This window comes from Aulonocara stuartgranti (assembly GCF_965226115.1).
Source record: "Aulonocara stuartgranti genome assembly, chromosome: 8".
Taxonomy (NCBI): domain Eukaryota; kingdom Metazoa; phylum Chordata; class Actinopteri; order Cichliformes; family Cichlidae; genus Aulonocara; species Aulonocara stuartgranti.
In genome coordinates this window covers 25,191,745-25,201,300 of record NC_138959.1, presented here as the reverse complement: position 1 = coordinate 25,201,300, position 9,556 = coordinate 25,191,745, and the positions used below count along the sequence as shown (strand labels likewise).

General features: G+C 38.1%; 1 long non-coding RNA gene across 1 annotated transcript; it reads left to right on the top strand.

Moving 5' to 3' along the window:
* The first annotated feature begins 824 nt into the window (after positions 1-824).
* Positions 825-4,822, top strand: LOC309712363. Its single transcript, XR_014278267.1, has 5 exons — positions 825-1,065; positions 2,542-2,938; positions 3,096-3,248; positions 3,535-3,618; positions 3,717-4,822. It is a non-coding gene; the product is annotated as an uncharacterized lncRNA (long non-coding RNA).
* The last annotated feature ends 4,734 nt before the right edge of the window (positions 4,823-9,556 follow it).

Below are 9,556 nucleotides of genomic sequence, written 5' to 3'. Positions count from 1 at the left end.
GGTTTAGCGATGATGTAGAACTGGGTATCTACAAATGATTTATCTTATGCATGCAGAATGGCAGCTATTCAATGTTGCTATTGAATGTTAGTTCAAATAATCAAAATTCCTCCACAATTTTGGAAATCTTACCACTGAACAGCATGACTAATGGTCTCGGTCGTTCTCATTTCAGATGTCACATATTTACTTGTGTAGTACATGAATTTCCATAGGGTGGTGTCTTGAATCTGAAGATATGAGTCGGACACTTGCATTTTGCAACGTTTATGCTCCCTGGCATGTTTTAGTGATCATCTTAGATATACTGAATGCCTGCAAAAAAACAGTCTGCTCATATTTTGTGTCTACTCGCCCTTTGTCAGTAAAAGGCCCTCCTCTTTCCACTTCATAGCCAAGATGTTGACCAATGAGGATGAGACAAATGATAGATCTACCACAGTTACCACAGAGGCTGAAAATCTGAATAGCTCTATATCACATTGTTATCATTGTGAGCTTCAGATCAGTCTATTGACCTTGAAGGAGAGGTAAATAATTCTGGACATGCTCCTGTCTTAGTGAATTTCCATAGCTGTGTTTGATGCTGCAAAAGCACTTACAGTACAGGTGTAACATAAGTGCAAGTATGTGATTTTTAGGAAAATGAACCTCTGTTCCATCCATTGGTGACATGTTGGCCTACACTGAAAAAATGGGAATTGGCAGGCTTTTGAATTTGCACAAATGAATTTAGTTAATGCTACACAAGCCTCTCATGTTTCCCTTATTTACATGATTAAATAAAGTACCATTTATTTATAAACAATACTGAGACTACTCATTTTTCTTGCATTGATTTAAAGTGACTAAATTAGAATACTAAAACCATTGTAATCATGTTTGACCACAACCGGAAATGATGCAATATATTCAAAGACAACAACTAAATGTGATTGGATAATAAGACCTACCTTATCCAATAAGACAACAACATAATTTAAGGACAGTGCAATTGACCGCCAGATTCTGGAAGACTGTTCAGCCGCATGCAACCTTTGGCACTGAGTCAGGCATAGTGAGAAGGTAAGTAATTTAAATACATTTGTTTTAGTTGGGTACGTTTTCACAGAATTGTTGTAGTGCATGCTATATGAAACGTAATCTGTAATGCATCTACATGTTGTTTTTACAGTGCTAGCTAAAGTTGGTATTAGCTTTGTGGCTAAAGCTGAAAAATATTAACGAATTGCACATAGTCGGGAGAAAGCAGCTGTTGTCGGTCAGATATGGAATTTATGCATGTGACAGAGAGCACTGACGTTTTTGATGGCTTAGCAAGTTAAAACGTCACTGAGAGAGCGCAATAGTGTTTGTGTTACTCGTGCTAGCTATGGCTACAGTGGGTAATTAGTCTGGCTGTAACCGTCAGAGTTTCAGAAGCTGGGAGGGCCACAGTGCCATACCTTAATTCTTGCTGATGACATGCACTCAAGTTATAATAAGCATCCTGCCACCTTAGACGTGGGTTTGAGAACCTGTACCCATAAATGCCAAATCATTTTTCCATTTAGTCATTGTTTTAGGTGAAGTGTCACTTACTTGACTATTCTATCGGTCATGCCCAAATAATACAGCAGATATCTACAAGGAGATAAGTTTGTTCAACAGACTATGTCTTATTAAGTGATGTATTGTGAATTTTCCAACATCGGCCCAAAACAAATTAGGACCCTTTCCCCCCCCCTCTTTTTTTCTAGTTTGTGTAGAACATATGTGAGCTGCTTCTCAAAACATTATGTATAAATGAGGGAAAGATTGGTACTTTAAAGAAACCATTGATGCTCTTCTGGACTGGAATACCTTTCTTCAATTAAAATTAATGTTTTTTGTGATGGTGGAATTTTTACCTTTATGATTACAGAAGTCAAAACATCAGATGATGATAGCTTACCATCTAAACTCCCCATCTCTTGGCAAGTCTGAATTAGAGGGCTCAGCTGTATCGGCCTTTCTAGTGGATTTGCTTAAAGAGGAGATAGCTTAAGTCATTAGGTACATATTCCCTGACATTCTAGAGGTCAACCTTGCACAGTGTGTGACATTAAAGGGCATAACTTATAGAAATGGAATGGTACTGGCCCAAAGGGCAGCAGGTGGATTGCCAGAATACTGAAAAACCATATCTGCATTGTACCACAGCATATTCTACATTGTCAGAGAGCTTGGTGGCTGGTACAGAGAGCACGACAGAGCTTTTGAGCTCCGCCCAGTATCCACAAGAATATTCACTCTCGCTTCGCTCTGTGAACTCCTTGATACTTATCCATTGGTTGACTATGAGATTGGATCAGTCCACATTGTGACTTTAAAAAGGCATATAGAAATAAAAGGTGTTCATATAAGTGTAATAGGTTCAGTCGCATGTATTTCATTAGATAAATTCTTCTTTTTTATGTCTGATCTTTATAACTTTGAGTATTGGGTATGGATAGCTTTATGAAAACTAAACTGAAATGATTCTTTCTGAATGTCTGATATTTAATTCTTTTTTTCCTACAGAGTCCTATGGGGAGTCCTATGGTCCTAAAGACTGTTTTGGCTGACGGAACCTGTCGAAGGCTCACTCTCTAATGGAGTGCCTGAATCAACTGAGGATCTCATCGCTGAAGTCAAGAGACAGTGTTGTCTTCAGGGAAGTTTCAGACTTCAGTTTATGGATTCCTTGTTTGGGAATGAGTTTCTTAACCTTACCTCAGTTTCAGAAGTAGCAGACAAGGGGACTCTTAAAGCTATTGACATGTCAAAGCCCACCACATGGATATAAAAAAGAGTAAAAGAGTTGGTGAAACTCAAGATGGAAAAGACTTTTTCATACAGAAGACATGAAGTTGTTCGTGATGCACCAATGGTGGAGGCTTTCATGGCAAGATGGCCTGCTCTATTTGATTTCCATGAGGTAAGGTTTGCCTCATACACGGTGTTCTTGTGGTATTAGCCTAAAATGGTTAAGGCACAGTTGTTATTTGACAGCCCATTTCTTCAGCATGAGTGATTGAGGCCTTCTTCCAGGTATTAAACCTTTGAAGCTCATTTCTCTGTGCTCATGTTTTCAGATCAACGCTGAGTTTAAGAGAATTGCCACTATCCCCCCTCAAACAAAGTTCCTGGCTCAGCTGGATCTCCACTTGGACAACCTGGTGAAGTTGGTCAACAGAAGAGGAGAGCTTGGACTAATACTGAAAAGAATTGTGGCATAAATGGATAATGTAAGTGATAAAGCCTCAACATTCACTTAACATGATCCTCTTTGGATGAAATTTTACAATTGTGGAAGATTTCAAATGTTTTCCCATGATAAATTCTCTCATTTTGTATTTTTACATCTGCTTGTTTTTTTAACCTTCACTTTGTCAACTTATTATTAATTGCCAGTAAACCTATTATTAATTTGTGTGCCTTTACTTTAAAAACATTCATGCAAAGTACACTATTAAAACTTAAATGAAGGACAAGAGCTGAATGAAGATGCTAATTACATACATTTCATTTCAGTGTGAAGATGTTGATGCTGAGTGTGTCAAGGGAGTGTGTATCTACATGGGTGAAGACCCTGGCATGCTTATCCAGGAGTATGTGGTATGTACTTGTCTTTTTTTTTTTTTTTTTTTTTTGGACTTTCCACAGTGTGTCATATTACTTACTTGGAAATGACTAACATGGCTTCTTTTTTACAGGGCATGGAAGAACGTGCCATCAGTGAGACTGTTGAAGACACCACTGTTTGAATTTATCTTCTTAAAGAGCAAGCTTCAGCAGATGAACAAGAGTTGTCCTTGCAGGCATCAGGGTGGCGAAGACTTTGGATAATGTAGCATTTGCTGTGATAATGCTATTTGGACTAATGTATGCATTAAACCTTGCCTACCCTGCTGACCTTCGCTGCAACTTTGACGTTTTCCAGAAGGTTTTCATGGAACTGGATGTAGCTAAACTCTCTAAAGTTCTTGCTTTCAAAAACCATCTGTTTCATTGAAAAGTCAAAGACTGCACTTCTGCAATTCTTTGCAGTTTTTCATTTTGTGTTCAGTAACGTTATACTGCTTATGTTTTTATTGCTTTCCCCTCGTGTGACTGCAATGCAGGATAATTTTTCCTTTTGGTATCATGTTGTAAGAAATTTCTACTGACGATTTTTAGCAATATGTTCTAAGTCAACCTTAATGTCCTGCTTACATGTTTAAAATGAAGATTAAAATTCATGTAGGTGTTTGGTATTAGTTATGTAACAATGTCATTTAAGGCTCAACTTAGTTGAAATCTTATACAGGTAAATACATGTACAGAAGCTGAAACTGTTGTCAAATAACACACAAGTTATATTTGGGTAAATCTGTTTATTCATAAAAGCGTGTTGCTTTTTTTCAGGTAGTCTTAATTTAGTTTACATTTTCAATTGTGTAATTAATACAAATGTTATATGTAAGAGATGACGGGATCATCTATAAGCACTTTCTTTTATTTGCTGCTGAGGTCAGTTTTTTGTGAAATATTTGCAAATATATTCTCAAACTAACTTTTTCTTTTAGTTATTTCTGCAGGCTATCTTTAAAAATGTGTTAACAAGTTTATATGGATGCGATTTTGGACTTGTTCATGGCAGAATTGCTGCTTTCACTGCTGTTACAGTTTAATAAAGGTGAATTGTTCAGTAGCACTCACAGTCTTTGCCTTTTTTGTCAATAATAATCAGTTAATATTTCAATTGAAAAAATTAAGTAGGATTTAAAGCCATAATTTGTGTTGCAGGAACATAATTGCAATGTGTTTACATTACATAATATCATTGCGTACCACTGGCAAATAAAAATAAGTTGGTGTTAAACATTAAAATATATTGACATTATGCAATACATTTATATTATGATAATAGATTAATATTAGTACATCAAACATGATTTTTTAAAGTAATCTGATGTAAATAAAATACTTTGATCTGACAAGCATTAATTACTTGAGGGAAAGTGGAAAATTAAGTCAGTCATACTTATTCATATTATGTGGGACCGATGTACACAATAAAATCAAGTAAATTGAAAGAACTTTTTTTTTCAGTGTACCACTAAAATTCCATCCGTGACGCTGCTGTTAAATACATCATTATTATCATGACAGAAAGAAATTCAAATCCCACCTTGAGTTAGGAGAAGTAACCTGCTGCATTTTAAACAGAGGAAGAGAATTGTTGCTTAACCAGACGTCACCCCTGCACGGGCTAAGGCAGCTTTCAGCCTGATCCCCAAGCCGCGAAAACCCTCGCTAAGAGAAAGAGCAGCTTTACAGCAGGATTAGAGCCCCGTCTACCTTTTCCTCCTTTTTCTTTTCTGTCTCGCTCTCTCTTCTTTCTACCTAGGACAAACATAACATAGCCTGCTATTCATGTCACATCTTGCCAGTAGCCATCACCTCGATGGGAGCCAGTGCTCCACGCACGGTCTGGTGTTGAGTTCCACCAATAGGGGCAGGTTACCAGCTCCCACTGCCAACAATGTCCATAGAGTGCAAATGTTTATTTTAAAAGTTATGTTCGAGTATTGATTTTATTTCATTTTCCCTCCTCCTAGGCCGCCTGCTCTTGGCTCAGGTAAAGTGCCTGTCCATCATGAGGTTTTCCTGCTGGAGCCAGGCATGTTGTCTGTCTCATAAAAGCCGCTACTATAGTATAATGTAGCCCCGTGCCCCGAAATGTCCGCCTTTCCTCTCCAAGCACGCTGAGCTTCCACTGAGGATGTGTGTGTGTAGTGTGTGGGCCCTGTCCAAGAAAAATATGTTAGGGGGCCTCATGTCTTATAATAGTCTGGACATAGAATATCTCACCTACTAGCAGGAAAAATATAACAGTTAACATTAATACCCGATATGTCTCTTTACCCACTTATCTTATTTTATATACTGACCCTGTATTTGTATTCAATTAGCTTTAAATGGGTGTATGTTTAATATATGGAGTCACACTAACATTCTCTGTTCCCAAAACATATAGCATAAAATATATTATCTTTCGCGCTTCCTGTCTGAAGTGCGGCTCACTTTCCACCGTGTTCGTGCTTTCTGGAGCAGGTTATTGCTTTTGAAAAAGACAGAAAAAGATCCGAAATAGCTCGCGCGCAAGACATGAGCCAGACGTCCTGTCATTCCCTGCAGCACTCCTGAAGCGAGGCAGACGATAACTACGATAAGTCTGAAGATGAAAGCGGACAGCAGCAGGTATAAAGGTCACTGTGTTAGCTGCTCTGTTTCAAAGTCCGCAAACATTTCTACAGCTTGTTAAAAACACACTTGGGTTTGAGTAGTTCCAAATGAAATCAATCCTCAGTATAAGTGCTTTGTTTGTTTAATTGGCAGCATTTTCAGATGACGAATTATTCGAAACTGCCCGTGGCCTCAGGACCATTAGATTAAGTTTATCTACTAGACAGAGTTTAGACCGTCCAAAGTTTAAGTGGCATAAAAAAGTTTATGAACCCTCTGGAATGTTTCTGTTTGTGCAAAAGTTTTGAGACACCCTTCAAATTTTTATAGTTGCCTTCCAAGAAGCCAGACTTTCATCTAATTTTTAAAGTAGTCTTGAGCCAGACCACTGTTCTCCAGGCTTTCACAGGGTCTTTGGCTGCTTTTTCATTCAGTTTCAGTCCAATCGTTTTACCTGATTATTTTCAGATGAATGTTTTTTGTTTGTTTGGCCACTAATATTGACTTATGACTCATTCAAGCTAATGCAACCAGCGACAAACCAGTGTTGTGTACACATAAATAAGGTAACCTAGCAAAAACAAAGCTTAAATGCCAAATTAGACAAGATTTGGATTTAAAATCTGTGGCAACAGGTCTTAAGGAGTAATGAATCCAAATTTGATATTTCTGGTTGGTTTGTTCTGGAGTAGTACAGCCATCTGTAAAACACAGCCGAGCGTTTGGCGCTGCATTTCGGCCAGCGGTGTTGGGGATTTTGTCAAAACTGAAGGAATGCAGAAATGCACCATCAGATTTTGATCCACCATGCAATACCATCTGGAAGGAGTTTGGCTCACTTCAGTTTTCAGCATGACAATGATCCCAAACACATTGCCAGTGTGGTAAAGGCATACCTGGATAGAGACACACAATCTGATAGAATACTATCAGACATGGACTCCCCCACCCCCTGCCTCCAGCCAAGAACTCAACATTATTGAAGCTGTGTGAGATCTTCTTTATAGAAAACAACGAAAACAGTGGCCAGTTTCCAATGAAGAGCGTTGGACTGTTCCTAAAGAAAAAAATGGCAAGAAAGTTTGCCTAAGAGATTCCAAGTTTTATTGAAGAATCAAGGTTTTATACCAAATGCCGACCCTCGAGCTCAACAGAATTGTGCAAACTCTGTTTTGCCTTATATATTTCACCTATGTTTGGATGTTTCAGTAACTCACTTTACCTGTTTCCTATTTTCCCTAGGTTTAAAGGCCAGAAACACCTTGATAACGATCATATTGTTATAGACAGGCGAGGTGAAGAGTTTGGGAAGTGGTAAGACTCTTACGACGCTCCAAGCAATAGTGATTTTATCTCCTAAAACCTGTCAGAGAAAGGACATCCCACAAACTGGTGATAGGATGATGGGGAATGGTGCTGAAAGAAGCGTGTTCCACAGTCGTTCCAGCTCATCCTAAAGGATCTGCTGCATATTTAGCATCATGTAGAGTCCATACGTTGGCAAGGTTTTTGATTGCTGATTTCAATGCGTAAGCCACAAATGAAAGCCAGAATGCTGTTGATGGCAGAATATTTTTGCTTGCAAATTCCTGGATGAGAATGAGTGCAGATGTGAATAGTTTTAGCAAAGCACACATCTAATGTTGGCTTTCCTGCTGCTACTTTTGGAAAATTAGGTTCTGCTTCAGTGAGGAAAATGCACTTTTTATCTAGTAAAATATGAATAGCAGATGAGACATTTAAGAATATCTTGTGTCATTTAGAGAATGTAATAACTGTTAATGACTTATCCAATTTATGTCATTTTAGGATACTGTTATAGGTTTATACAGTAATTTGCTGGAACATATTGTAATTCCATTTTACAGTTATGCAGACTTTTTGCACATACAGTGGGTAAAATAAGTGTTGAACACGTCACAAATTTTGTAAATAAATATATTTTGTAAAGGCGCTATTGACATTAAAATCTTACCAAATGTTGATAACAAACAATCCAATCCACACATGCAGAGAAATCAAACCATAGATGCCCATAAATTAAATTATGTGTGCTGATGAGAAATGACGCACAGAAAAAGTACTGAACATGCTTACTAAAATGTATTTAATAGTTTGTACAAAAGCCTTTGTTGGTGATTACAGCTTCAAGATGCCTCCTGTATGGAGAAACCAGTCGCATCAGGTGTGATTTTGGTTCATCCTTCAGATCCTGAATTCTCCATGGTCCCATTGATGAACTCTGAGCGTTAGCTCTTTACATAGAATTTCAACTGGCTTGACGACAGGTGATTTATTTTCTTTTAATTTCTGAAACAAATTGAGAGTTTTATTGACTGTGTGTTTGGGATTATTGTCTTGGTGAAATGTCCATCCTCGTTTCATCTTCATTATCCTGGTAAATGGCAGCAGACTTCATCAAGAATGTCTTGGTAAATTTTTACATTCATCCTTCTTTCATTTTTACGAAGTGTGCCAGTGCCGTATGGTACAAAAAACAGCCCCACGCAATGATGTTCCCACCTCCAAACTTTAATATCGGTTTGGGGTTTTTGGGGTGAAATGCAGTGTCTTTTGCGTCTAAAGACTACACTGCACCAGACTATATTCTCCCAGTATTTTAGACTTGTCAGGCATGTCTAAATGTTGTTCAGCAAACTTTAAACATGCTTCAACTTGCTTTCTCTTTACCAATGGAGTCTTGCGTGGTAAGTGTGCTGATTCCAGGTCCTTCCGTAGCTCTCCACAAGTGGTCTTTGGCTCTTGGACAGTTCTTGTGATAATTCTTTTCACTCCTCTGTCTTAAGTCTTGTGGGAAGCACTTGTGGGGGCCGGTTTATGGTGAAATAATGTTTGTTCCACTTCTGGATTATGGCCAAAACAGTGCTCACTGGAAACTTCAGTAGTCTAGAAATTCTTTTGTAACCAATTCCACCAGTATATTTTGCAACAATAAGGCTGTTATGGTCATGAGAGTGCTCATTGGTTTTACCAATCAATGAGACACCTTTTTATAGGCCATCAGTTGGGACTGAACCAGCTGATGTTAATTTACACTAAGCAGCAGGATTGCTTTCAGCTGGTCTCATGACTTTCCGCATCTCCTTTTCTAATTGTGATCAGTACTTTTTCCCTGTCATGTGTCTTGCAGACATGTGTCTTGCAGACATGCGGTCATGTGTCTGCTAACCAAGTGACATTAACTGGTCGGCCATTTTGGATATGTAATAAGTAGGTAAGAAATCTACTAAACATTATGTAGATGAGATAAACTATGGCAACTATCAGGAAACGTATATATTCCCTCTCATAGGAAGTAAATGGA